This window comes from Mauremys mutica, chromosome 21 (assembly GCF_020497125.1).
Source record: "Mauremys mutica isolate MM-2020 ecotype Southern chromosome 21, ASM2049712v1, whole genome shotgun sequence".
Lineage (NCBI taxonomy): Eukaryota > Metazoa > Chordata > Testudines > Geoemydidae > Mauremys > Mauremys mutica.
The window spans coordinates 10,248,530-10,262,906 of record NC_059092.1 but is presented as its reverse complement, the minus strand read 5'-3'; the positions used below and the strand labels follow the sequence as shown (position 1 = coordinate 10,262,906).

The following is a 14,377-nucleotide window of genomic DNA, read 5'->3' as shown; positions in this document are numbered from 1 at the left end:
CTCCGATTCTGAACCATAACCCGGTGTGGGCCTTGAACTCAATCCCAGGATTCAAATGATGCTGCCTTGGTCCATACCTGTGGATGGCATCATTTAACCACTGTTCAGCTACATATCTTAGGCCAAATAGCCTGCATTCCTGCGAGGATGCAGGGACAGATACAGGGGTACATCTCTACGGGTGAATATCCCCTGTTACAGCTGGCATTCCCTATAGGTACTGTGTCAAACTTGAAGCCACACTGCAGCCAACTCCTCATCGCCCCCTGACGTGAACACGCAGCTGCACCATGAACGTCTGTGAGGAGCTCAGGCATGGTGGCAGCTGAGTATAACCATGAGCATCACTTGGGTCATCTCAAACTAGTGAGACTCTTCGCGATTAGTGACAGGAACCCTGCATCTCATGGGGCAGAGGCAGCCTCTGGCCCATGGATAGTGTTGCCAATTTTGGTTGGATGTGTTCCTGGAGGTTTCATCACATGATATAATCTTTAATCAAAGATTAATCTTTAATTCCTGGAGACTCCAGGAGAATTCTGGAGGATTGGCAACCCCATCCGTGGACCATAAACCATGCAGTGGGCTGAGCCACTAGTGGGAAGAATTCTCTACCACAATAAAAGGTTATTCAGTTGCAAGGGACAGAAATCACCAGCCCTGGCCATGCCGCTTAGGCACTGTGACACTTTGCTACATACACTAGAGGGCACCACATGCTGCCTTTAGCATTGCATATGTGCCAAGTCAGGGATGCACAGAGAGATGTTTGTAAGGAGCTCCCATCCCCAAGAGAGCAGCTGTGCTGGGAGCGTGTCAGCCGAGGCTCTTGTGCACCTGCACGCTGAGCCACAATTATCCACCACAGGGCGACTGAGTGAGTCACCGACCCGCAGCGTGTCTGCGTGCATGTGGGGAGGTGTAAGTGCTTCCAGCCTGAATGCTCATATGCAAGGCTTTGTAACTAACTCAGCCTGAAACTCCTGCAGAGAGCCGGGCAGAGAAACCCCCATGTTTAAAGGGGAAGAGAGCCATTTTGACTCACTGACATGCTATTCCCCTGCTCAGACGGAGGAGTCAGGGTGCTTGTGATGACTGGTGTGTGTCTTGCCTTCCTGATTATTGCTTCCTGCTCCCTGTTCTTGTTCCTGTATGTTGCCTAGTTCCCGCTCCCTGAACTCAGTGTTCCAAGTCCTCTTCCTCTGTGTGTGTGTGTGGGGGGGGCGGGGGTTGGTTATTCAGGGCCTGCTGCTTCCTACCTGCCATCAGGCCTGTTGTTACGTTTTGTTCAGGCTGTTGGTGACTTAATTGGTTTATGGTTATTATATGTTTTGATGGACCATCTACCTGTGTGTCTGGCTTCAATTTCCTTGTGTTTGGGGATTGCTGTTCTGGGGCACATCAGGGCATAACAGTGACTCTAGTCCAGACCCTCTCAGCAACCTAGACCAGACCCAAAAGGTGCCTGAGTGACACTTGGGCTTCTTCTGCCCATGGAGCTTTTGCCTGGGTGATTGGCACCCAGGTCAACCCAGTCTGGGTAAGAGCAGCCGCACTGCAAACCCAGGCCCCAGTTACTGCGTGTTCACTGGTGCTGCTCTCCCCTGCATGTCACTAGGGCTTCTGGGGGCATCTCCCAGGGATCCTTGTGCTGCAGTCAACGGAGATGCTCTGATTCTTTCCTAGTGAATGGCATGAGAATGTGTCTGGGCACATGGGGAATTGTGGGAACACACTGGAGGACTATGGGCACTCCATGGTTTAGCCTGGAAAGTGAGCGTGTTACCAGCCCAGTTGAAACACACAACTGGCTTTAAGCCTATAGCCCCCGCAGCTAACCTGGGCTATAAGACCACTAACCGCATGTCAAAGGGAGGGCTGCAGTGAGGACTTGCCCTTAAGCTCAGGTCTCCAGAGTCCCAGGCCAGTGGCCTAACCACAAGGACACACCTCCGCCTCAGCTGAAGCCCTTGCAGACATGGACGTCCTTTCGCTTTGCCCCAGGATGAAGTGGTGATCAGACCCTTCTCCGTTAAGGAACATCATCTGTCGTGCTGCTGCCCTGAGCATGGCCCAGCAGTGGCCCTGTGCAGCTGGGCAATCTCTCTACAATTGTCTCTGAGGCTTTTCTATTTGGGTGAGTTTATCTCTGACCATTCACATCTCCCCTTTTCTGGTTCTCTGGCTCTTTCTCCACCACGCCTGCCTTTGTGGGTTTGTTTGATCCAAGCAGCGTGGCCACTTTTGGGACAGCTTCCTTTAAATGTTGTTTGTACAGCAGCCCAGCTGTATGCAACGGGGCACTATAAACACTCCTAGCAGAACCCTCCGTGGCCCATAAATTCTTGCCTTGCATTCGACTAGCTCATAAAAGACTAATTATGCCCCACTGCGCCGGGATCCCCCCTGCAGAAGTTCTGTTCTGCCCCGCGTCTGTCTGGAAGCCCCAGTGGGTGACCTTGTACATGGGGACTGCAGCATGAAGCAACCAGGGTACGTTTGCCTGGTGCTGTCAGTATCCAGTATGGTTACCGTTTACTCTGGGAATGAGGGAGGACAGTTTGGCAGCGGCAGGTCTTTTGTCCTCTGCAGCTAGGAGGATGCAGGGAGTGGGAGCTCACCACATTAACATCACCCCTGAAAGCTGCAATCAGCTACATTTCCCGCTGTCCAGTGATGGACTCAGTGCAGTGAGATGCACACGTGGTTCCCTGCCCCCTCTCCCCTCTTATTTCCCCTTTTCTAATGTTATTTTAACATTGTGCTGGTAGGAGGGAAGGGCGGAGCCATTCTCGCTAATAATCACGCTGCAGAGAAGCAGCAGGAATTTGCAGGACTCCCACCGGAAAGCTGCCAAGCTCTCTCGGTTGCAGAAGTGCCTCACGTGCATGGAATCTGGGGCGTGCTCTGATGCTCTTCCTTCAGTGGCCTCTCTTCTGCCTGCTGCAGGCATCAGCTCCTGCTCATTCTGTGCCCTGTGCCTTTTTAACTGCGTGGGGGACCGCTTGCCATTCTTCCCGGGCGGGGAGTGGGGAGTTTGGAAACCAGGAGGGCCTTTGCACTCATGCTTTCTGCCAACGCCACGCTGGAGGGAAAGTAGCGGCTGGAGGGGAGGCCGTGTGTGACTCTCGCTCATTTCAACATTAAGGCAGTTTCCTGTGCCCAAGCTTCTCCCCAGCGTTGCGTGCAATGGGATGATTCACCTCTCCTTTGGACTTCGTGCGCCGGGGGCATGCAATGCTCCCCAGTCAGAACAGCAAGACTCTACGCCTCGCTGTCAAGTGATCCATAAAGTGCAGGGCGATGGAGAAGCCGGGTCCCTGCACTTGGACTTGGAGAAGGGGCAAGAGAGGCCAGTCTCAGGGAGTGGGAGAGGAAACCCCCTCCTTTAAAGAGGGTCCCTGCCAGCGTAGCAGCCTGGCTGGGGAGAGAGGCTGATCTCATAGTTAAAGCATCAGGGTGGGACTTGGGAGCAGGGGCGGCTCTAGCCATTTTGCCGCCCCAAGCACGGCGGCATGCCACAGGGGGCGCTCTGCCAGTCGCCAGTCCTGCGGCTCCGGTAGACCTCCCGCAGACGTGCCTGCGGACGGTCGGATGGTCCCGCGGCTCCGGTGGACCTCCCGCAGGGGTGCCTGCGGATGCTCCACCGAAGCCGCGGGACCAGCGGACCCTCTGCAGGCACGCCTGCGGGAGGTCCACCGGAGCCGCCTGCCGCCCTCCCGGCGACCGGCAGAGCGCCCCCCCCCCGCGGCATGCCGCCCCAAGCACGCGCTTGGCGTGCTGGGGCCTGGAGCCACCCCTGCTTGGGAGCTCAGGGTTCAGTTCCCACTCCCTATGACTGTGGGCTTGGGCCCTTCACCTCTGTGCCTGAGTTGCCCATCTGTAAATGGGATCCCGGTTGATGGGTGGGGTGGGGGTTGTGGGAATCAAAGTGCATTGGCTCCTTAGAGGAAAAGCACTGCATTCGCACAAGCTATTAAAGTTAATTATGCTTGTAAACGTTTTTTAGAGGCTACGGGGTGGGGTATTTCATAACATACAAAGGACACAGGAGGATATTTATTTCCACGAGTCCAACCTCACTCTTTTTGGTGCCCACCATCACCTGCAGAACCAGTTCTTCCCAGTTTGACTCCAGCTACACACTTGGACCACTGCTGGATTCCTGGATCTATGGACCCAAACGGCCTTCACAACCACCAGGCCAGGTTCTGCTCCACCCACTAGGCCGGCTGCCCATGCCCTGGCAGTTTACATACTGTTGCTCCTCTAGTTTATCCTTAAGGAGGAAGAATGGTCTCCTGGCTGATAAAGAACCAGGAGATCTGGGCTGTGTGTGTGATGTGACCATCTCAGCATCTCCCCCCAGTCAAAGAGGTGTCATGAGGCTTAATTAATTTGTCTTCGTACAGTGAATTGAGATCCTCAGAGGGAATGTGCCATGGAACAAAAGCCCACACCAACTGTTTGGAGCCATAAGCTGACCTACTTAAAAATGGTTACATTGGGGAGTGCACGGGGGCTGGGAAATTACTCTCCATCCCTCTGTCTCCTAGATTAAGCCTTTTTGAGAGCCATGTAGGACAGCAGCCGCCAAACTTTGCCTGACTGAGAACTGTCCCCGAGTCGCACGAAAAGAAACAGATCGCAGGGATGTGGTCCACCAAGACTGCCTGTCGCAGCATGCCACGCTCCCTCTCTCGGCTCCTGCAGCTTACAGGCTCACTGGGTTGTCCTCCCGTATTCAAGATGCAAATAATTTATACAGCACCCTCCGCTTGCTTGTGTTACTGGCATGAGTTTGTCAGATCTTAGCCTTGCGAGAGAGTTGACGCATGTCTATTGACTGGATGCCATGAAGCCATTAGCAGAGCCCCATATCCTCCTGGCGGTTACTGAGCATGCACACGACCCGCCTAGGTCACAGGCAGCAGCGCACCCATGAGCGCTACCCAGGAGCTGACTTCTGGATGAGCCTGTAAGAGCTGGGCTTAGCCTGACTCACTGCTAGCCACCCTGTGTGTGTCTTGCACTCAGTGGGCCAAATTCCTCCTCAGGGTGATGCCACTGCAATCAGTGGAGTTACAGCAGGGATGAGCTTGGGCCCGTGCCTCACTACCACTCAACTCCAGAATTAAACAGTGAGTTTAACTCATGTCACCTCCTGCTCTCCCCGCCGCCCACCACAACTGGCAGGACAGCTCCTCCACATCAGCTGTGGATTCTCTGAGCTGTAAATTGCAGCCTCTGTCCCTTGAGTTGCGCGTCTCTAAATTCAACACCCCAGTGGTATAAATAGCGTTGCCTCTCACCATCTTTGAATGCTGTTTATACCCCACTGGCTGCCACGTCATGGGCCAGGGTTATAAATACACAGGCTGTGTCTAGACTATGTCTAAACTTGGCCTTGGGTGCCCGTTTCAGGGAATGAACAGTTCCATCTATTAGCAAAAACAAAGGGGCAGCCCCAACGTGCTCCATCCAAAGTTGAGAGAGGACTTGGCTGGAGACCCCCTGTCCTCCGGCCATGCTAGACAGGCACTGGCATTGCTTTCTGAAGGGGCCTTGGAAACCCTCTTCCTCCCCCCCTCCAAAGTTACCGGGCACCCAGCCCAGAGGAAATACTTTACCTGATCCTTTCCTGATGTGCTTCAATGCGCCATTGAGTGCAAGAGGCCCAAGACGTCACAGGCTCACCTTCACCAGCCTGCTGAGAGTGGAGCCAAGGCTGGGCTTGGAGCAGCAATGCAGACTCCGGGGGGGAACGCTGTCAGATCAAGCTGGAAAGGAAGAACAAACAGGCATTAGGTTCTCCACACCACCCCCGGGGTGCCTGCACTTTAAACCAGCTTCAGCTCTGGCCACCTCTACGCTAGAAACTTCTACTGGGGTAGCAATGTCAGGTGTGTGGGGGGGTAATTTTTATTGCATTTCTATATGAACAAAAGCCCTAGCTTAGATACAGTTACAGCACCATAAAAATGCTTTCTCTAATACAGTTTATTTTGCTTGGGGAACCTTTTCTAGGGTAAACTAGGCCACAGACTTCACCAATGCATTTCCACCCACATCTTTCCTAAAGTGTGGCACCCAGAATTGGACACAGTACTTGAGTGGTGGTCTCACCAGCGCTGAGTCGAGCGGGACAGCTACCTCCTGTGTTCTACATACAGCTTTCCTGTTAATACGCCCTAGAACATTCGCTTTTTTTTGCAACTTCATCACACTGTTGACTCAGATTCAATTTGTGATCCACTATAACCAGCAGATCCTTTCCAGCAGTGCTACGACCTAGCCAGTTATTGCTCATTTTTGCAGTTGTACATTTGATTTTTCCTTCTTCAGTGAAGTATTTTATCTTTGTACTTGTCTTGATTGAATTTCATCTTGTTGATTTCAGACCAATTCTCCAATTTGTCAAGGTCGTTCTGTATTCCAGTCCTGTCTTCCAAAGTGCCTGCAACCCCTCGCAACTTGCTATCATCTGCAGAGTTTATAAGCACATGCTCCGCTTCATTATCCAAGTAAGTATTAAAAATATGGACTAGTACCAGACCCAGGACTGAGCCCTGCAGGACTCCACTAGATACACTCTCCCAGTTTGACAGTCAGCTATTGATAATTACTCTTTGAGCTCAGTCTTTCAACCAGTTGTGCTCCCACCTTATAGTCATTTAATATAGACCACATTTCCCTAGTTTGCTTATGAGACTGTTGTGGGACTGTATTAAAATCCTTACTAAAATCAAGACATATCACATCTACTGGTCCCGTCCCGCCCCTGTCCCCCAGCCCCTAGGCCAGTAATCCTGTCAATGAAGAAAATTAGGATGATTTGACATGATTTGTTTTTGAAAAAAATCCATGCTGGCTATTCCCTACAAACCTATTATCCCCTAGGTGCTTACAAACTGACTGTTTAACCATTTGTTCCAGTATCTTTCCAGGTGTCAAAGTTAGACTGACCAATCAATAATTCCCTAGATCCTCTTTGTTCCTTTTTTTAAAACTAGGTACTATGTCTGCCCTTCTCCAGTCCTCTGTGACCTCACTTGTCCTCCAGGAGTGCTCAAAGATAATTGCAGCATGTGGGTTATTCTTAGATATATCCTGTCCAAACACTCACCAGGCCAAAGCAGTTTAGCTTGTGAGAACTGATTACAGCCTAGCCCTAGGAGGCTGCCGACTACAACTTCACTGACTTCAGAGCTATGTTCAAAGCTCTGTAATTTAGCCCACCTCTAATACAGAAACCCCAAAGCATTGCCCAGTGGAGTGTCTTAGCAGAATTACATCAGATTTGTTGCCACTGCACCACCAGCTGTGTGAGGTCGTATCTTCAACTGGGTCCAATCCATCTGTGCCGCTACGTATGGAGGAGAAGGTGATAAATGGACTGTACTAAACACAGACATTTCTCCCAGAATAACTTCGAGTTGAGAACGTAGAAAGAAAAAGAAATAGAGTTTTCATGTCAGCTCTGTTGTAGAGCAGATATTTAAAACAAATGCAGCAATAAATATAAGGTAGATCTACATTGGCCTTAAACTGCTAGAAAGTCAGACTCTCCTTTAACTCAGGTGGGTTCTAGTCAGTGGCCACCAGCTGAGTAGACACAGTGTCCTAGGTGGCCACAGATTTGTTACAATGGGCACATGTTTATATAGGTGCATAGATGGGAAGGCTGGAAAAGACCATTGTGCTTGTCTCGTCTGACCTCCTGCATAACACAGACCATAGAATTTCATCTTGGATAAGAGCTGTGCAGTGTAAGATGTACTGTGCTAACATGAAAAGCCAAAAAGGGTGGGGGGGGAGGGGGCAGTGAAGAAAGGGGATCAAGTTGCCCAAAAACTCTTTGCAAAGACCTGTACCCCCCATCTCTTCTACCCTCCTCAAACAGCTGCAAGGCCTTTCTTGGTTCATCTTGGACTTGGAGGACACACCCAGGGCAGCAGGCTATATTGTCCATTTAGACTCAAGGAGTATTATTTAGTCTAGAGACTCTCAAAGGAAATATCCAATTGCATATGAAAAATCTCTGGAATTTCGTTCACTCTCTCCAGTGTCCCTGTATCTTTGAAAGCTCCAAAACACAATTGCTCCTTTATCTACCCGCGCCTGGCTCAGGACTTTACCAGCACCTCCTGCCTTGCCCCGTGTGGTGCATTACTGCCTGCCCTAGAGGGTTAAACAAGAAGGTGAATGGCTTTGCCCCTGCCGCAGGCAGATCCGTACATTGAAGGGTTTGCTGGTGACTACGTGAAAGGGAAAGTTTTCAGGCTTGTAATGGAAGAGGAATCAGAGCAACACAACCAGGCCAAGGTCCGCTGTCAGATGAAGGGCCGAGACATCACCGTGACAGGCGCCCTCAGAAGAGCCCTAGGCAGATAATTTACAGTTTTTCCTTCACATTTAAATTATGAAAACAGACTGGCCACTTTCATTCTCTCTTCTGATCAGTTTCACTGCCTCCTTCTCCTGCACTAGCACTATCTTATTGTGTTCAAGTTTTCAGTAATTCAGGAAAAGTTTATATCTGCAGGGCTTAGGGACAGGGGCATTAAATTGCTGAGTGGACACTATCATTCAGAAGATAAAGGGGCCTTAATTCAGTTTAGTTAATTCCCTTCCAAAGCAAATTAAGCTAAACTGAATTAAGGCCACTTTAATTCTGAATGACAGTGTTCACACAAAGGTTTAATGCAGTTTAACTACACCACTTTAAATTCACACCAGAGCTGTAACTGCCCCTTGTGGATGTGCCCACATGGAGGAGTTACAGCACAGCACTTTGGTGTGCAATGCTATTTAAACCCTTATAATCTGAACTGCGGGGTAGTGTAGACATAGCCTAAGTGACTTGCCCCGGGTTACACAGGAAGTCTGTGGCAGAGCAGGGAATTGAGTCCCAGGTTTCCTGAGTCCCAGAGAATAAATAACTGAAGGGGGAGAAAAGCTTCAAACATGAAACACATTTTCTTACTGAAGCTTTTAAATTTTTAGTTTCATTACAACAGCAAACCCGCTTTAAAAAAAAAAAAGAAAACATCTCTAGATACCGGTTTAATCTACTTGACAGTGTTCTTTACTCCTACAGTTACCCTCAGCGTACACCATGTGCACTCACACCTCCCAGCCCCCAGCTGCTGAATGTTTGAAACAGAGTCTCTAACCTGCTAATGGAACAAACTTGCTAACTACATGCAGTGATACACTTGCATTCCATGTTTTGCACTGACAGGGCGGAATTTGGATACTGATCTGATTTTCAGCAGTGCTAAGTAGCCAGTAATTCCAACTGAAGTTGACAGGAGCTGCAGGTGCTCAGGACTTTTTAAAAACCAGGTTCCGTGAATGCATAAATCAGGTTTGGAATGTGTCTTGTCATTGTTTTCCTTCCTCAGAATAGTGAAAAGGACTCTAAGATCACCCACAATTCTGTGCCTTTATGCCTGAAGGAAGCCAAAGTTACTTAACTCCTGACCAGTTGTTGAGAACAGTCGGAAGCCAGCAAACAGAGGGTTAAGGAACAGTGACAGGGAGGATGTGCTGGGAATGCTGTAGCAGCCTCCCTCCAGGTGTCCGTGACATAAAGTTTCCAGCCAGCCAGCCGGCCCCCCTTCCCCATGACTTGGGCATCAGTCTTCCTGAGCTTCCTCTGGAAACCCCGAGTAATGGACACCTGCTTGTACATTGCTACCTCACTGACATCAATAGCAGCGAAGCCGCTCAATGAAAAGGAGGCCTGGGAAGTCTGACAGCACGTCTGATGCATTTCCTCTGAACGGCGAGCTTGTAAAGAGGTAGCACCAAGAGCACCTGTGCTCTTAAATCAAAGCAAGTGGCTGCAGGGATGAATGGAGCCAGAGGCAGAATGCAGAAGAGGGGAGAAAGGGATGTCAGGTCAAGGAGAATGCTGGACACTAAGGGAACCTTCAAGGATAAAGTTTGCCTTACAAGGCAGCCTCCCTCGCTAGTATCATGGGGGAAGCAGGACACCGTAGCACAATACAGCTTTGTTTTGGGCATACACTGTATCCCGCAATGTTTTGCAGGAGGGAACAATTAAGAAGCAAGTTGCACTCCCAGGACAGCTGTTCAGGACAGGAGGCAATGCAGAGGAGGCGGCTCTCACGGTGCCAGTAGCGAGTGTTAAAAGCCCATGCAAATTGCGGCGCAGAGGAAGTCATCTGCAGGGCACAACAGCAACGAGTTTTATTGGCCCTACTGAATCCAGGAACTAAGCTACATATTCTTGAGCACCATCTTCTGGCACTTTATCTGTGAACTAGTTCCAGCTCGACAGATCTGTACTCTTGTGACAGCGAGATTGTGAAGGGGTAGAGAAGCCGCTGGTGCTAGGTGAGCTGAAGGAGGCCAATGGGGAGTGTAGCCTAGAATCAGGTAGCAAGCCAGTAGCACGGTTACAGTGAGCAGGACGGGCCAGCAGAAGAATTGCCCTTTGAAGTGCGGTTGCTGTAGAACATGGTTTCCAAGCTGGGGAGAGGGCTCTGGCTCTCATTCAGCCTGCCGCACCGCATCTGCGCTGCCTGTGCCTCATTTCGCATTGTGCATGACTCCATTGTTTTTGGGGGTGGCTGGCTGGGGCTCCTACAGTGCCAGTCATTATCCCTTGGACAGCCCCTTTCCATCTGCGCTTAGGAGGCCTCATGTACACAAACGCGCATGCAGGTGAACAAGAGAGAGGGGCAGAAATGACTGGCACCAAGGAAACCCTAGGGGAGGTCTGAATCCTCAGGGTCTTGGCTTGGGTTCCATTCCCTTCCAGTTTCCATCACTCAGCCATGGGGAGCACTTTGGGAGCTAACTGAAACCTGGAATCAAGAGTCCCCAGGAAGTGTCTCTTCTCCCCTCCCCACAGGCTCTTGAGAGCAGCATACCACTGCACAAGATCACACGGCCCCATAGGGTTCATAAAACCCCTCTTCTAAGCGGACCTCAGCTGCCAATCCCAGCAGCTGTAGCAAATCCATGGTACCGAGACCAGCTGTAAGTGTCAGGGGTCTCTTGGTGTCATGGTCTCCATTCAGCTCCCTCTGCAGCAATGCTTAGGTTTTCCTGTCACCACCCACATAAACCAATGACACCCCAGCCAGCTACCTCCTGCCTGTATTAACCCCTTTCCTCCAAGCTGTGCTGACCCTTCCCCCACTATTTGTGAGACTCTGATCAGCAACCCTGCTGGGAAGCCCTTTCACTGGCCCCAGAGCCAGACCGGGAGCTCCGGCTGGCAAGTCCAGTGTTTGCGATGCAGGGCTGTGCGGGGTGGCATAGGGCTACCCAAGGCCATGGCTAGTGGCCAGCTTCCAGCTGAACCACACAGAGCCTCACTTTGGCTAGTCACCAGTTTCCCTGCCAGCTTTCCCCCAACCTCCGAGCTGTTCCTGGCGCTCACCGTTGGAGATCACGGCCCTTTGTACTTCCTTCTTTTGAAACTTTTTTTTTTTTTTTTTAAATGAGCCCACTGAGATCACCAGGGTGACGCATTGGCCCAGTGACATCACCACCCTCATGGTGGCTTCCAAGGCATTTTTGAGTCATCCTCCTACCACACAAGCAGAGCTGCTTGGCTTAATAATAATAACACCCTCCTCTCCCGGAGCAGCAGAGAACCAGGGGCACACACAGTTGCATTCACCTCTTGATCACTTTGGGTTTCACAAGCTAGTCCAAGTTCATTAGCTTTTGTCCTGTTTGTAATTTTAAATCTATGTCCCCCCACAGCCTCACCCTAGGAGATTCCATTAAAACCAGCACCATTCCTAGCTGAATGGAAACCTGTGCTACAGATTAGCGAGAGGCGAAGAATACTTGAGCTTGGCACAAGTGGGTACCATGTAGATGCTAGAGAGATGGCCTCCTCTCTCTGCTGGTCCTTTCATCCCATCTCGCTCTGTTTCTTTCCCATTCCACCCGATTGCTGCTCTCTCTCTTTTCCCTCTCCAATGCGGCTTCATTTTTCACAATTTCTCACTGCTTGTTTTTCCATCTCCACTGGTCTCTGCTCCATTTTCACCCTGCGTATTCATTTCCCCCTACCACATTTTTACCCCATCCCCCCACACTGGAGCACTCTTCCTCCTCCCCTTTCTCTGTGTCTGTCCTAAACCAAATGCAAGGCCCATTAAATCCAAGTCCAGGTTTCCAGCCCACGCAGCATTGGAAATCAGTCAGGAGCAAGTTCACCCATCCCTAGCTTAAACCTACAGCTGCATGAAAGGGAAGCATCCAGGAGCCGAGCAGAGATCCAGGCTGCGGAGCCCCTGCCAACCAGGACAGGAAACTCATAGTCAAACTCCAAAGGGCTACAGCTGCTCTGGGATGCGGGAGTGCTGGATGGCACATGGCTATTCTAGCTGTGTGTTAGGCAGGAGCTCAGTCCCTCTTCTATGGGTCCAGCTGTGCTGGTGGAATCACACCATCCATGAAGTGAACATGGAATCAAACAAAGAACAGGCGAAAACCAGCTTCTATTTATTCCTTGCTGGGTGGAAACAGACCTAGCATTTCCATGGTACTGAAGTTGCCAGTGGGATTTTGGCTGACCAAGGATCTCCGCCTCTTATCACAGCCAACCAACCACAGTACATGCTTAGCTTTTTCCACTGATCTAACCAGCGGCCAATTGCTCACTTAAGGAGATTAGTTTCTTATGTGCCTGTTTAATTAATAATGAGGTTAGGAATCCACCCTGACAAAAGTCAGGGAATTCAGAGTTCAGGTGGCAAGTCTCGTCCTGCATAATAGCATAACCCATTGATGGCTATGCAGGGGTTTGGGGCTGGCAATGTGCATCACTCCCTGCCCACTTAGAACTTCCAGGTGAGGCTGGAACGTAGACAATAGGTTCCTGCCAGTTGAGCTAAAGGAGAATCTCCATTAACAATCATTGGTATGGGATTTATGACACACACATAAGTGAACAGCTTAGGTTCTACATGAGTTAGGAAAGTAGGTAGTTCAGTACTGCGCTTGGTATGTCCACAGCATCTCTCGGTCAAGGACTTCCAACACAGCATATTAACTACTTAAACCCCACAATACCCTAAGGAAGTAGATAAGGAGTATGTAGGGTGCTACCTCCAGGGTGAGGTACAGCACCTCTTTAACAGCATATCACAACACTATGCAATGGTTAAGATCAGGAAGGAAGGAAACTCCCTCATTGTACTGTATCCAACATACTGCCTATTACCAAAGATCCCCATGCAATGTTTGTATGATTTAGAGTGTTTGACCAGAAACACAGAATTAATCCCAATTTGCATAATTACATCTCACCTCCCAAAATTCCTCCTGTAATTTTAAGTGACTCTTCCTCACTTCCTGTTCTCAAATGCTGCATGATGTTGGGGTTAAACCCAGAGGTGGCTACGCTATAGCATAAAGCACTTTGGGATGAGAGGCACTCCGTAGCTGTAAGCAACTGGAGATAGGTCTGACCCAGAAGTTCAGATTCTACCACCCCCTCCTTTGGGACAGTCTAGATCCAGACCTAAACGTTGCTTCTCAGACGCACTGTCACAGGTTAGATACACCCTGTCAGGTCGCATGTGACAAATAAGGGGTTACGGCTCCAGTGGCTAGAGTAGATATGGCTGTCCTAGCTTATAAAGCAGGGTAGTGCGGCCTAGTGCTCAGAGTCCTTGAGACTGCCCTTGCTCCCAGGGCAGCATGGCCTAGTGGCCACACCCTGCAGCAGGTGTGGAGCAGGGTAGGGGGACCCAGACTCACCCTTCTCCACAGGTGCTGACCCAGGGCCCTGTGAAACAAGTAGTTCGCGGCTCCTGCTTAGTTTCCTATTCTAACAGTCATGTTCCCTGGGTGGCTTCCTACCCTTGGTTCCTGCTCTGTCAGTTCTCCTGGGGGTGTCAGCCTTCCGGCTCACTCTTGTCCTCTGGGGTCAGCAGGGGTTCCACCATTGGTCCCACTGGCTTGGCCTTCGCGGTCTGTAGCCCTAGCAACTCCTTGGCAGGAGCCTACAGGTCATGTCTGCTCTACATTTGCTGTCTGGTCACCCTAGTCTGCTCTGCTCTTCCACCAGCCCAAGCAGAGCTAGGCCACGCCCTTTTATATCCTGTCTCCAGGTTGAGCATGCTCAGCAGGGCTGAGGGGAAATGGCCTGTTCGGCCCACAGTGTGCGGTTAACCCCAGCTGGGTCAATGCAGGGTAGATACACCCCATCACACACACGCCTATAGCCACGTTTATCATGGCACCGTGTCAGTGAGGCGTCATAGCAATTCCTGAAGCTGAAGGCCCAGACGGACAGTACGCTGTCGTATCGCGTAAGGATTTTGCTTAGCAATTGAAAGGCTTCCACACTAGCTCTTACAGCACTTTGATTGGGACA

The 14,377-nt window shown here is 50.5% G+C and overlaps 1 long non-coding RNA gene across 1 annotated transcript; it reads right to left on the bottom strand.

Annotated features, from left to right (window-relative positions):
* LOC123354254 lies at positions 1–14,004 on the bottom strand. Its single transcript, XR_006574689.1, has 3 exons — positions 13,861–14,004; positions 5,631–5,780; positions 1–77 (listed from the first exon to the last, which is right to left on the bottom strand). It is a non-coding gene; the product is annotated as an uncharacterized LOC123354254 (long non-coding RNA).
* Between the last annotated feature and the right edge of the window lie 373 nt (positions 14,005–14,377).